General features: G+C 42.4%; 1 pseudogene; it reads right to left on the bottom strand.

Annotated features, from left to right (window-relative positions):
* Positions 1-2,543: 2,543 nt before the first annotated feature.
* Positions 2,544-2,836, bottom strand: LOC130889976 (protein Hikeshi-like; annotated as a pseudogene).
* Positions 2,837-15,531: the final 12,695 nt, after the last annotated feature.

The following is a 15,531-nucleotide window of genomic DNA, read 5'->3' as shown; positions in this document are numbered from 1 at the left end:
TGGATTCTGCACACAGCCAATGTTGAGTCATTTGACCATAATACTGTAGCTTGGGTAGGAGAAGCAATTTCCAAAGGAATGAAGAGACATCAAAATAGCAAATGTTTTAATTGTGATAGAATAGACCATCTGAGAAGAGATTGAAGACAAGGAATTTCTAGAAATAATATTTCTTCTGGGAATGAAAAAAATAGGAGGTCTCAATCTTCTGGATTATGTAAAAGATGCTGCAAAGGCTGACATTGGACCAATGAATGTAGATCAACAAGAGACAAACAAGGCAACCCATTACCATGAAAAAACTCCTTGGGGGGCCTCTCACAGGCTCCCAAGTCAAAGGTGATCCAGTCACTCCCAGTCACTTTGGAGGACACACCTCCCTAGGAAAATTAGAAAATCCAGTGTCTGTTGTAAAAAAACCATACTGCTCTGGCTGATGGAATAATCATGAATAATGAATCAAAAATTCCAATAGATGGTCTGAAGAGATGGTTCAGTGGTTAAGAGCATTGCCTGCTCTTCCAAAGGTCCCGAGTTCAATTCCCAACAACCACATGGTGGCTCACAACCATCTGTAATGAGGTCTGGTGCCCTCTTCTGGTCTGCAGGCATACACATAAACAGAATATTGTATACATAATAAATAAATAAATTCCAATAGAAAATAGGAGACATATATTTTGCTGACTTCTATAAATGAACAAAGACTAAAGCTGAGAGGGCAAATAAATAACATTATAATGGAAGGATTATTAGACACAGGTGCAGGTGTGAGTATCATTACTCCAGAATCTTGGCATCTGAATTGACCTCTTCAAGAGGCAGGCGTTCAATTCTTAGGAATTGGAACCCTATCTCAAGTAAAACAAAGCATGAGATTGGAAGGCTGAGGTCATATGTGGCAAATATAGCAGTGAATCTATGGGACTGTGATTCATTGCAGCAATGGAATACCCAGATTAATATTCCTGCAGTCCCAGAAACTCATGTTTCTAGGAAGAATATTAAAAGGTACTATAAAAAACAGACACTGACCAGTCAGGATGTACATAGAACAACTAGAAAATCTTCAGAGGTACCAATGGCCCTACTTTTAAAATGATTAACTGGGGGCTGGAGAGATGGCTCAGAGGGTAAGAGCACTGGTTGCTCTTCCAGAGGTCCCGAGTTCGATTCCCAGCAACCACATGGTGGCTCACAACCATCTGTAATGAGATCTGGTGCCTTCCTTGCCAGCAGTACATTGTATGCTTAATAAATAAATCTTTAACAAAAAAAAATAAAATAAAATGATTAACTAAGAAACCTATATGGGTTAAACAATGGCCTTTAACAATAGAGAAACTCAAAGCTTTAGAGCAGCTGGTATAGGAGCAACTAGATGCTGAACATATTGAAGAATCTACCAGTACTTGTTGAATTCTCCTGTATTTGTTGTTAAAACAAAATCTAGAAAATGGAGAATGGTGATAGATGTAAGAGCTGTCAACAAGGTAATTCAACCTATGGGCCTTCCAAAATCTGGAATTCCTTTGCCTTCCCTACTGCCTGAAGGATGGACTCTTATAGTTATTGACTTAAAAAGATTGTTTCTTCACTTATCTTTGCAAGAAAAAGACAGAGAAAAATTTGCCTTCACAGTGCCTACTTAAAATAAGTCTCAGCCTACTGAAAGATATCAATGGAGGACCCTCCCAAAGGGAATGCTCAATAGCCCCACCCTGTGTCAATATTTTGTAAGTCAGTCATTGGTAATAATATGTAAGAATTTCCTAAATCTATAAGTTTACCATTATATAAATGACATTTTGCTATCTGATTCAAATTTAGATACTCTAGAAAGAATGCTTGAAGAAGTAAAGAAATTTTTACCTCATTGGGAATTATAAATTGCTCATGAAAAAAATACAAAGAGAAGATTCTGTCAATTTCCTAGGTTATAAAATAGGTTTACAGAAAATTAGAACACAAAAAGGAGACCAGTTGCAGACTCTTAATGACTTCCAAAGATTGCTAAGAGACATTTCCAGTCTATGGCCCACTTCTAGGATAAAACCTGATCAAATAATTCATTTAAACAAAACCTTAGATGGTGACAAAGACTTATACAGTCGCAGGGAATTATCAGCTGAAACTGAGAAATAATTGACTTTGATTGAAGAAAAACTACAGTAGGCACATGTGGATCGTGTGGGTCTGAATTTGAACTACATTCTGGTCACATTACCACCCATAGTCTCCTACAAGAAATTTAATGCAGAGGGAAGATATTATCTTAGAATGGATTTTTTTCAATACTACTACTGTGAGTAGGTTTTATTTTAAGAAATGAACAACAGTTGATACAAAACGTTTGCTCCAAGAAGTATTTCACACTTCTAAGGGAAAGGTAAGCAATATTGAACATTTTCCTCGTTTGGTGCTTCTAATGTGTATAGGAGTTTGGGATGCATTTCATAGTCACTGAGCAGTTTTGAAAGGTAGGCTTCATGACCCCTTTGACTTCATGCTTTTAAATGACACGACAAATTATTTTATTCAAATTATGTTTTCCAAAAGAGAGGGTTCTGTGCCAGTTGTCTCTGAGAACTTTCATACCGTTTCAGGACCACAGGTGCTGGGATGGACATTTCAGATGGATTTGGTGTCATCTGGGCCTGAGAGAGAAAATGATGAAGCACAATTGTAGAAGTTGTCCAGCGTCTTCCGTGTGAACCGTGTGAAGGAGTCAGCTGAGGACAGCAGCACTGCACACAGGAGTCTGCTGAGCCAGACTGTCCAACACCTCCTCCGAAATGCCACTCTGAGCCACAGATGGGGTCTGCACAATATTCATGGCTCCAAATGGGTACTGGCTTCCTTCGCCAGCTTCCCCGCCACCAGGCAGCCAAACATGGCAGCGCCCACGATGCCTCTGCTCAGCCAGTGGGGAACTTCAGGCCAGAGACCAGGAATTCCGAAGCCACTGTCCTAATTGAACTTGAGAACCTTCCGGAATTTTCTAGATTGGATCTTTTTACCACATGATCCGAGTAAAAAAATTAAAAACTTATGTGGAAGAAGTCTCTGAATTAATTATAAAAGGTAAATTGAGATTTTGTCAACTAGTAGGAATAGACCCAGCAGAGATTATAGTGCCTACTGATGAAATTAAAAAATTACGGGAAGAAAATAAACCCTGGCAAAGAGCTTGTAGTAAATTTTTGGGAGCGTTTAACAACTACCCCCAAAGCGAGAGAATTCAGCATGTAAAGAGAACTAGCTGGATCCTTCCTCACGCTGTACGGAGCACAATGATAACTGGAGCCCTACATCCTATACTGATGCAAATAAATTAGGAAAGGCAGGTTACAAATCAGAAAATTTGAGTAAGACGGAGCAGAGTCCTCATGATTCCATCCAGAAGTCAGAATTCTGTGCTATTATCATGGTACTTAGACTTTAAAGGCCCTCTCAACATAGCTACTGATTCTCAATACACAGAAGGAGTTGTCTTGCATATCGAAACCGCCGAATTTATACCAGATGATACAGAATTGACTTCATTATTCATTCAGGTTCAAGACATAATCAGGAATAGGCTTTGTCCCATATCCAGTCCCATACTGGTATGCCAGGTCCTCTAGTACAAGGTAATGCAGAAATTGATACATTATTGATTGGAAATGTGCTGAAGACCTCAGAACTTCATAAAAGACAATAGCAAAGGTTTTAAAAAGGACTTTTCTATTACATGGCAATAAGCCAAGGAGATGATAAGGAGATGTACTACTTACTCTTTATATAACCAGACACCACTACCTGCAGAGGGTAACCCAAAGGGTACTCAAAGGAATAAAATCTGGCAGATGAATGTGTTCCACTTTGTAGAATTTGGAAAATTAAAACATGTACACCACACCATTGATACCTATTCGGGTTTTCATGAATAGTAGGCAACTGCTTTGAGTTTAGAAAAGGTTGATTTGATAATCACACATTTACTAGAAGTTATGGCCATCATGGGTATACCTGCACAAATAAAGATGGACAATGCCTCAGCATAATCTCTAAGAAAACGAAACAGTTTTTTGATTATTATAATATAAACCATATTACAGGTATACCACACAATCCTACAGGTCAAGCAGTTATAGAAAGATCAAACTGAACTATAAAGGATATGTTAAACAAATAGAATGGGATGAAAAAGACCCCCAGAACTAGATTGCATAATGCTTTATTAGCCTTGAATTTTCTTAACGCTAATGAGAAAGGAACAGTGGCTGCAGAGAGACATTGGATAATAGAATTAAATCAGCTGGTTTATTTGAAGGATGTGTTGACCTCACAATGGAAACCAGCAGATGTGCTACAGTGGTGAAGGGGGTTCACTCTTGTTTCTACAGGAGAAGAAAATTTATGGATACTATAAAAATTAATAAAGATTCGGTTTGGAAAGGAGAATCCCTTGATGATAAAGAGAAATGACAGCTCATCCACAGAGGTCCATAGATTGTAAGGAAACTTCATAAGTGTTGCGGCAGGGTTCTCTTCTTGTCTTTACAGGAAAATACCATCTTTGAAAAGTCAAGAGACATCTAGATGCTTAAAGAAGAAAAGATAGCTATCCAGAAAGAATCACCAAGTAAAGAGAAGTCTGACTTATGGTAGCAATATTCTCTGCAGGGTAAGATCTTACTGACAGACATATAAAGGTACCAATATCCTCTGCAGGGTAAGGTCTTATTGACAGACATATAAAGGTACCAATATCCTCTGCAGGGTAAGGTCTTATTGACAGACATATAATGGTACCAATATCCTCTGCAGAGTAAGATCTTACTGACAGACATATAAAGGTACCAATATCCTCTGCAGGGTAAGGTCTTATTGACAGACATAAAATGGTACCAATATCCTCTGCAGAGTAAGGTCTTATTGACAGACATATAAAGGTACCAATATCCTCTGCAGAGTAAGATCTTACTGACAGACATATAATGGTATACCATATCCTCTGCAGAATAAGATCTTACTGACAGACATATAATGGTAGTCGTCAGTTATTAAAAATCACAGCTGGCTTTGGAGTTGGATGGTGGCTGTCCTTCTCTAAATCCAAGCATGTTGTTAAAAGGAAAATTCAGAGTTTCTGTCTCATATCAGGAGCCACCTGGTGTGGGACAGAAGGAAGATAAAATCTAGGGAGTGCTATTATAAAACACTATGCTTTCACAAAGTTTTACTTCTCCCCAAACCTGTTTTTGTCTCTATGGTACTTTTCATTGAATATATGTCTATGCCAATAATGTTTAAGCTTTTTACAGTGAACAATAATTTTTCATGCAGCTATCTTTGAAGTCTCCAGAAAGAAGATGGGGCTCCACAACAACGATTCCACCTGGTTGCCATTGAGGTGATAGCACCACTTAAAATTGGTTTTGGGTTACAAACTGCTCAAAATGATTCCAACTTGGCTAGCTGAGATGGTGCACCTTCTTACAATATTCTGCCCAGAACCTCAAATCAGAACTTCAGAAAAAACCCTACCGACTACTCGGAGACTATTTGCAATTGTGCCAGACAATAATCTTGAAATTTAACCATTATTTTAGTTTTTACAGAATGCCATAGAAATATCATTGCCCCCATGACAGCTGAAAGAAATTCTAGAAGGCAATGTCCCCTCTCCCAACAAAGTTTTTCCTCAGGGTTAGGGACATCTATATAGGGGTTGGTTATAAGTGGTATAGGGTTGGGAGTGGAAATGAGGTAGGCTGAGGGATCTCTTGAAAAAATAGAAAGGAATGGATGGGATGAGATAACAGGTAGATTATTATTTGTGAAATATTATTTTTAGACAATTTTCATTGCTGTAGATTCTTGTATATTGATACAAACTCAAATTATATTTCTTTTTTTTTTTTTTTTTTTTTGGTTTTTCGAGACAGGGTTTCTCTGTGGCTTTGGAGCCTGTCCTGGAACTAGCTCTTGTAGACCAGGCTGGTCTCGAACTCACAGAGATCCGCCTGCCTCTGCCTCCAAAGTGCTGGGATTAAAGGCATGTGCCACCACCGCCCAGCTCAAATTATATTTCTTATATTGAATATGCTCCTACTTCTGTTTACAATATTTGTGCATATTGCATGCATGTATGTTCCTACCTCTGCTTAAGATATTTTATATATTGATGCAATTTTAGGATATATTTGTCATATTACAATATACATTTCTACCTCTGACCAAGATACATACACACATATATTGTTTATATTTTGAGGTCATTGTCCTTATTTGCTGCACAGTTGTTTAAACTGTTTAATTTATTAATAAGAAGCCTTAGTCTTTAAGGTGTATAGGCATTAAGAATTACAGATCAATAGTCATCCATATTTGTCATAGTTAGACTAGTCAAGTTCTTTAGATGCATAGAGATGGTTTTCCACATAGATAGATAATCTTCAGATACTTCAAAGAGCTGTATAATATAACATTTAAATAACTTAGGGTTCTGTTGACCTGAGACACGATTGTTCCTGACAGCACCGTCTATTCCCGAGAGAAGGTTGCTCACTGAAGACACTCCACTTGGAGCTTCTTTTCTTCTTGGCAGAACTCCTTTGGGCAAGGAACTGCTCATGCCTTGACCACTGACAAAATGCACAGTGTCCAGACTGGATAAGCAGGATACAAGCAAAAAGCCTTTCCAAACCATCCAAGACAGGGTAAGACAGTTTTTCAAAATTCCTGTCGCTGAAAATGGTCTGTCAGTTACTCTCGGCCTCAGCCAAAGTTGGTGGCCCCAGTGTTACAAATGAGACTGGGTCACTGCTCAGGCAGCTGCCTGTCTCTGTCATTTATTGCACCTTTTGGAAGTTGCCTGATTGCATTTCTTGTTTACTCAAGTAATATTATTTCCCTTCTCAGTCTTTGATGGGGTTGAAGACTAGATAGTCATAGTTACTTTCCTCTCATGACTTAGCCAAGCCATTTCTAATATAAGACTTAGACTCCTTAGGACAGGATAACCACGGAAACACTTAGCATATATTTCTTATTTGATGTTGTTCATGCTGGTTGTAATTCTATTTTTTTAAAAAAGATTTATTTATTTATTATGTATATAGTATTCTCAGTATTCTGTCTGCATCTATGCCTGCAGGCCAGAAGAGGGCACCAGATCTCATTACAGATGGTTGTGAGCCACCATGCAGTTGCTGGGAATTGAACTCAGGACCTCTGGAAGAGCAGGCAATGCTCTTAACTGCTGAGCCATCTCTCCAGCCCCATAATTCTAATTTTTATGTATGTTTTTGTCTTTTTTCCCTGTAAAATACTTGATATTTGTTCTTAATGTATATAGCTTTATATTAGGATTAGAACTCTCCTATTTAGACAAAAGGGGGAGGTGTTGTGGAAATTCCTTCAGCCAATGACGCTTGGGCATGGTCTCAGGTACTATATGTGCAGATGAAAAGCATGCGTGGTCTCTTTTCTGCTGGATTCGGTTCCAGGTCCCAGTGCACACAGAGGACTACAGTTTGCTGCCCTTACTGTGAGTTTATCCCCAAATAAATGAACTTTGTTATCCTCCATTCCAGGCTGTTGTGGAGCTCTTCGGGGCTACTACAGATTACGTTAGTCAGGTGCTCAGAAAGGCATTAGCTGGGGGCAAGCACACATCCTGACGTACTTCCTGTCTACACACCTGCCTATGTGTATGGCATACACCCTGTGCAGGTGGGCAGCAGCCTTATTTACACAAGTCTTACAGGAACAACAGCCCCCAGCGTTCTGTGAAGTTATTTGTCCGTGGGCATGTGAGGCTTACAGATTAAAGGCATTTTTGTTTGATAGATTTCTTAAGCATAGTAATTTAAACTTAGAACATTAGTTCTCTCACTCTCCTTGACAGATATCCATGGCTCTGACATCTCCAACACCTCAGAGTCTCCAATACAATCTTGGCTTCACTTTTGATTCCTGCAATGGCCACTCGGGGTCACCATGCCGGGCCTCTCCTGCCACATGTCCTACCTCAGCACATCTCTTTAACAATGGAGGAAGATTACCATTGACTATGTATTTTTTTTTTTTTTAACTGGTGTATCTTTCATGACTCCAAAGTAAGAACCATGTGGGGGACACTTTCAAGCTTGGCTCCCCGGTTGGGTTAGGAACTAGCCCCCTGGAACTTGGCTCCCCAGCTGGGTTAGATGGTGCTAGCCCCCTGGAGCTTGGCTCCCCAGCTGGGTTAGATGGTGCTAGCCCCCTGGAGCTTGGCTCCCCAGCTGGATTAGATGATGCTAGCCCCCTTGAACTTGGCTCCCCAGCTGGGTTAGATGATTGTAGACCCTTTGAGCTTGGCTCCCCAGCTGGGTTAGACGATTGTAGACCCTTTGAGCTTGGCTCCCCAGCTGGGTTAGATGATGCTAGTGCCCTGGAGCTTGGTTCCCCAGCTGGGTTAGATGGTGCTAGCTCCCTTGAGTCACTTCTCCACCTGTTCTCATTTGTTGATGATTAGGAGTAGAAAATTGTAATGAGTCTCTCTCCGTCCTGCCAACCAACTCTCAAATAATGATGTGGAGACTTACATTAATTATGAAAGCTCAGCCTATAGCTTAGTCTTGTTCCTAATTAGCTCTTATATCTTAAATAGTTGAGGGTTGGAGCCAGCCCGGACCTAAATTATTTCTCGAACCATAGGGGAGGCATGGGAATAATTGAGGCACAACTCACATGGCTGTATCGGGAGGGAGTTTTCAGGGATCGTTCATGAAATCCTGAGTTCACATTCTAAAAATCACCCGTGTTTATTCTCCAAACAGCTTTTATACCAAAACGTAAACTGAGGGGATTTCCTTAGCAGTCTGTTTCCTAGGTAGCTGTGGTCACGTCCACACCTCTACGTCCATTCTGTCACGTCTTCCTGTCTATGACTGCTCTGTGTGCCTGCTCTGTCACGTAGACTGAGTTAACACCTCTTTCCCAGGCGTCCCCAATTACAAAGAAGGAGCAGAGCGAGATTAGCACATCTGACCTTTGCTTAGGATGGCCTCAGTTTGTCTGGAAAGGCCGGGTGACCACCTCCTGTGTGGCAGGTGCAAACTGTGGCCTGAAATTCTGACCGCCATACAGTGTGGAAATGAGGGCCTGTATAATATGGGCCTATATTAAATTAACACATTTTTTTGATCTATGTCCTACCATATGGTTCTTTATCTTTCTTTCATTCTGTACTTGTTCTCCATCTGCTGGTGTCTCCTGCATGCCCAGATTCCTCTTCCTCTCTCTCTGCCCGGAAGTCCTGCCCATATCTCCAGCTTAGGTTCATTAAATCAATCAACCTTGGCAAAAACACATCTTTACAATATAAATAAATATTCCACAGCAGAAAATTGCTCAGGCCTTTCCTTTCACAAGCTGGAAGCTTGGCTGATGAAGTGTTTCTCTTCATTTCAAGGCAGATCAGTACCCTGCTTAATTCCCTTATCTCTTTCATCACGGCACTAAATTACCTGGTACTCTGCTCTCCGAACTTTACATTTTGTATTTATTCCTGCCCCACGTTCTCTCTTCTAATGTGGACCTGCCTGAGAGTGGTCACCAGTAATACTGTAACAGTCAGTTCAGGCTGCTTTGAAATCTCCACCAAAGAAATCTCTACTTTTTAATTTAGCCTCAGGCACGGTCTTCGGGTGGAGACAGAAAGCAGCCACATTTTCTGTGAGTTATCACAGAAATAGAGCAGTTGCAAATACTGTTCTCTCCGAAGCCTCAGCTCGGTTTTCCAAGCTCAAAAGAGAATGACCCGCTAAACTCGGATACAGCACTTAACTGGTTTTCCAGCCCAAAATTTCAAAAGTCTTTCAAATTCCTCAAAACTCACATAGTCAGGTCTATTACAGTAATATCCCATTCCATGGTATCAACCTCTGTATTAGTTTTTGTATTAGTTACTTTTCTTTTCTTTTTTCTTTTTCTTTTTCAAGACAGGGTTTCTTTGTGTAGTCCTGGATGTTCAGAACTCACTTTGTAGACCAAGCTGGCTTTGAACTCAGAGACCCCCTGCCTCTGCCTCCCAAGTGCTGGGACTAAAGGCATGCACCACCACCGCCCGGCTTGGTTACTTTTCTATTGCTTTATGAGTGCCCAGGCACTTATAAAATCAAGCATTTACTTGGGTTTACAATTCCAAATGGTTAGAGGCCATGATGGTGGAGCAAAGGCACGGTGGCAGGACAGCTGAGCTCCCATCTTAAACCACAGTGGGAGGCAGAGAGACCACTCTGGGAATGTCCAAGACTCCTGGAACTTCAAACCCCACCCCCAATGACACAGCTCCTAATCCTTCCTGTTAAATTGGGAGCATAGCCCCAGGCACCTCACATCCATCCCAGCCCCCAAGCCTGAGAATTGTATTGGTCTGGACTCCAAATCCCAGCATGCTAGGTCCTGACCCCTCCCTGGGGAGGTCAGGACCTCTCCACAGGGTATTTATGTGAGCTCCCAAAGGAGAAACATGGTGGTCTCTTTCCTCTCCCATCAGTGGTCACTTTGGCAGCCTCCCGGTTCCCGCTCCGGGCCACCCCAGAGTGCAGAATTCCATTAAACCTGGATATATTTTAATTTGGCTTGTTGTGATTTGGCTTGATTGGAATTTTTGCTTCGGCAGAGAGCTTGCATTAGGAAAAAATTCCTGACACTTCCCAAACGCTTTTACCATCTAGGAACTCAAGTATTCAGACATATGAGCCTATGCGAGTGAGTTGTAGGGGAAAGCAAGCTGAATTCTGCCACCATTGCGTCCTTTAGCTTCCGCCTTACAGTTTCTCCTGTGAAGAGACACATGGCCACCAACAGGTTTTATAGCTCTCACCCCACTACATCATAAGTTTCTTTGCCAGATCAAGCCAAATGGAAAAGGTATAACAACAGATATATTGAACAAAGCAACTCCCAGGTGGGTGCTCTGGTCTCAGAGATCAAGACCAGAAAAGCCATACCGCCAAATGAAAGCAGGGAGGTTTTACAGGTTGTAGACAATGGGTCCATTCCAAGCTGGGTTCGTGCCCAAGTGTAGTCAAAAGCTGAGCTACACAGAGAACTCTGTTCCAAAAGAAAAAAAGAAAGAAGAAAGAGAGAGACACAGAGAGAGGTTTGGTGGGTCCTTTAAGGCAATCAGGTGGTGATTCTCCGAGTCTCACATATGTGGTGATATTTTGTGCTCTAACAAAGAGCTTGCATGAAGATCAGAGGGCAGAGCTAGCCACTAGTTAACCATAGAGGTCTGGAGGTCTGTACAGACAGACAGGAAGAGACTTGGCTGGGTGGAGAGAGGAGTATAAGGATGGAGGAGCCATAAGGCTCAGCCCTCTTCCGGCTGAGGAGTTAGCAACGTAGGAGTTGGCTGTGGCTTGCTCCTTTGTCTCTCTGATCTTTCAGCATTTACTCTGATATCTGGCTCTGGGTTTTTAGTATCAAGACCAATTAGAACTCGTGCAACAAACTAGTAAGCCTACTCACAAGCCCCACCTTGTTGACTTCCTTAGGCTCTCGCCACCATGGCGAGTCAATTCCACCTCATCGGCAGTTATTGTTGCAGATGAGTTTCCAGACAGTCTCACACAGGCAGAGTTCACTTTGCTTTTCCCTTTAGTGAGTGTGCTGGTAGAAAAACCATGGAAAACTGAATGTGTGTAAAATGGGTTACATTTCTAGTGCATGCCCTTGTGTCAGGATGTCCCCAGGCTCAGACAGCACCCCTTTCCCTTGGGTGTGACACAGGCTCCAATGGAATAAACTGCATGCTATTTGTGCTACAGGATAAGGTTGATGTGAAGCAAGACTGGCCAGTCTGCAGCTCTTGCTCCTGGCAGTAGCCACCAGAACCTCCTCCTCAGTAGGAAGAGGGAAGTAACCCTATAGCTCACAGGACAGGGTCTTGATGTCTGTACCCACATCCTAAATGTCTCCAAGAACAGAGGAGCAACTAGCCTTAACTCTGCAGTTACTGTCCTCTGAGCTGACGCATGATGGTACTATAGACAGGAGAAACTACTCCAGCCTTCACCTGACTGGTATGGAACCTGCCTGCTGGTTCAACTCTTTATCCTGGTCTTTAATTCTCTTCTTAGCAAATCTAGTCTCAGTCAGGACCATGAGATCAATGCCTGGGTCCTTTGATGTCTATAGGAGTCCGTTTTTAGATTTTTCAAGACAGAGTTTCCCTGTAGCTTTGGAACCTCTCCTGGCCTCGAACTCACAGAGATCCACCTGCCTCTGCCTTCCAGTGCTGGGATTAAAGGCGTGTGTCACCACTGTCTGGCAGGAGTCTGTTTTGTGACAGTCTTTTCCTGGGGAGACATGGCAAACACAAAATCTTCTTGCCCCAGATGGGGAGCCCACAACAGACCAGAGTATGGATATCACCAAAGTCGAACTTGATAAACCAAAAAGGTTTTTGGAGGTTACTTGACAGAGCAAAAATGACTCAAAGACAGTTGTATCTCTAAAGCCAGCCCTAGCATGGGTGACAGCTCATAAAATCTTGGAACTTGGGGGCTGAGAGATGGCTCAGAGGTTAAGAGCACTGACTGTTCTACCAGAGGTCCCGAGTTCAATTCCCAGCAACCACATGGTGGCTCACAACCATCTATGATGAGATCTGGTGCCCTCTTCTGGCCTGCAGGGATACATGCAGGCAGATGCTGTGTACATAATTAATAAATAAATCTTTTTAAAAAAAAATCTTGGAACTTGGGGGCACCCAAGAGCCTGCAGCAGCTCAACAAGTTGCAGGGTATCTTTTCCAGGTGGTTCATTTGACCTAAACCTTTGCTGGTCAGCTGGCTGGTTTCTGCTTCTTTCAGGCAGCTTGGCTGGTCTCAGGCTTCGTTGTCACTTGTCTAGGAATGAATGACTCCGAACAGTCTTTATTGTTTATTCTTGTAAGGGAGGGGCCTATTGAATCTATTCAGTTTTGGGGGAAATTCTTGAAGTTATTTTGAGTTATTTACTTTCTGTCTTAAGGAGCTTCCTTGAAAGATGTTTCATTATAGCAGGAAAATGAACACAAGAGTCCTCAGAGGGGGTTCCAAAGAATTTAAGGCTAGAAATCAAATAGCTACGGCATTAAAAAAATACTATTCTGGTATCAACAAAAACCAAGAATGTAAAATAACTGACAAATATTTATCACTTATGCCAACCGGACGCCAGCAGCTGAGCGACTTGGGAGAACAGGATCGCATTTAAAATGATCTAGGCAGCATAAGGAGAGGAAGGCGGTACATTTCTATTACCCACAATGCAGTTCCTGAAGGAATAATTGCAGAGACTTTTCAGGTACCCAATGAGACAGCAGAAAGTTCAGGAGTAAACCACCCTTTTTCTAAGCTAGTTAGCAATAAACCTGAACTATGGGCCAAACATTCTGTAATTAATAAGCCTTTATGTGATTATCTGGGACTGTAAGGCTGGAACAAAAGAAAAGCTTCAACCCCATTTACACACCATAGCCCTGAAGGGGTGGCTTCTCAGATGGAAGGGTTTCAACTCTGAGGGGAAAGTTTCCCTGATGCAAGTGTTAACAGCTCTGAAAGGAAAGTCATCCTGGCAGCTGGAAGGCAAGGAATACCACAAAGTGACACCACACAGCAAACCTCACACAAGAGATTTATTGGGAAAGACACAAGGTGGCCACCTCTGCTCCTGGAAGAAGCAGCAGGGAACTGGGAAGGAGATGTTAGGGTCCACAAGAAGTCCTGTAAAAGACTACCAGTCACACATGCAGTCAGCAAGGATTTTTTAAAAAATATATTTATTTATTTATTATGTATGCAATATTCTTTATGTGTGTATGCCTGAAGGCCAGAAGAGGACACCAGATCTCATTACAGATGGTTGTGAGCCACCATGTGGTTGCTCAGGACCTTTGGAAGAGTAGGCAATGCTCTTAACCTCTGAGCCATCTCTCTAGCCCCAATAAGGATGTTTAATAAAACATTCTAGCACGCAGTGGTCAATCATCTGACACTGGCAACCCTGGAGAAGCTCCCGCCTCCTTGTAAATGGGATTAGGGGATTCCAGCTGTGGTTAAGAGTACTTTGAAGTGATTGGGTATAGACCCTTACTGGTACAGGAATTGTTTTATGATTGGCTCATGACATCTGGTCGGCAACTGTGGTTGCCATGTCAGGGGTCTGTTTGAAAATAGCAAGAACAGCTCCTGCTTGTGACTGGGTAGGACCCTGATTGTCTGTCTATCAGACTGGACGTATCTCCTCAGGGTCTGGTTGACATGAGTCAACATAGGGTGGTGGGGTAATATGATACAGAGGTCTTAGCAAACTGGCCCCTGGAAAAAAACCAAGTGGCCCTGTTAGGGTCAGTGCTGTTATAAGAGGGACAGCTGCTTCAGAGACAGGCTGATATTAGGGTTTTGGGGGGAGGAGTTTCCCAGGGTGGGGATTGGTGAGATTTCAAGTCCTGAGTTTAGGGGGAGCTCGGGAATTGGTGGGATTTAGTGCTCAGGGATTTTACCTGAAAGTGTGCTCAGACCTTGTACCCTACACCTAGGAATCATGACTTCAGCTGACATTCCTGCCTCTTATCACAATCTGTTACTGCTGAATATCGCAGGACAGGAAACTATGACAATGGCAGCTGAGTTTGAAGAAAGGAGTAAAATGTATTATAAAGAGTGAAAGTGCGGCAGAGGGAGAGAGACCTTCTGTCTGTTTCTATCAAAGAATCAGTCATGGTGGTGCACGTCTTTAACCCAGCACTCTGAAGGCAGAGGAAGGAGGATTTCTGTTGCAAGGATCCGCTTGTTCTTCTGGCTGCCCAGCACTGAAATAATCACACGGAAACTGTATTAATTAAATCACTGCTTGGCCCATTAGCTCTAGCTTCTTATTGGCTAACTCTTATATTAATTTAACCTATTTCCATTAATCTGTGTATCACCACATTGACGGCTTACCAGCTAAAGTTCCCAGCAATAAGGTTCAAAGCAGTCCCCCTGCCCACCTCCCCCCATAGGTCCAAAGCAGTCCCCCTGCCCACCTCCCCCCATAGGTCCAAAGCAGTCCCCCTGCCCACCTCCCCCCATAGGTCCAAAGCAGTCCCCCTGCCCACCTCCCCCCATAGGTTCAAAGCAGTCCCCCTGCCCACCTCCCCCCATAGGTTCAAAGCAGTCCCCCCTATAAGTTCAAAGCAGTTCTCCCCCCACATAAGGTCCAAAGCAATTTCTTTCTTTCTTATTTATTTATTTATTATGTATACAATATTCTGTCTGTGTGTGTGTCTGCAGGCCAGAAGAGGGCACCAGACTTCATTACAGATGGTTGTGAGCCACCATGTGGTTGCTGGGCTAGAACTCAGAACCTTTGGAAGAGCAGGCAATGCTCTTAACCACTGAGCCATCTCTCCAGCCCCAAAGCAATTTCTTTATTCATTAATAGTAATCACAGCATACAGAGGGAAATACCACATCAGATTTCTGTGAGTTTGAGGACAGCCTGGCTTACAAATCAAGTTCCAGG

This window comes from Chionomys nivalis, chromosome 18, assembly GCF_950005125.1.
Source record: "Chionomys nivalis chromosome 18, mChiNiv1.1, whole genome shotgun sequence".
NCBI classification, from domain to species: Eukaryota; Metazoa; Chordata; class Mammalia; order Rodentia; family Cricetidae; genus Chionomys; species Chionomys nivalis.
This window is presented reverse-complemented; position numbering and strand designations above follow the sequence as displayed.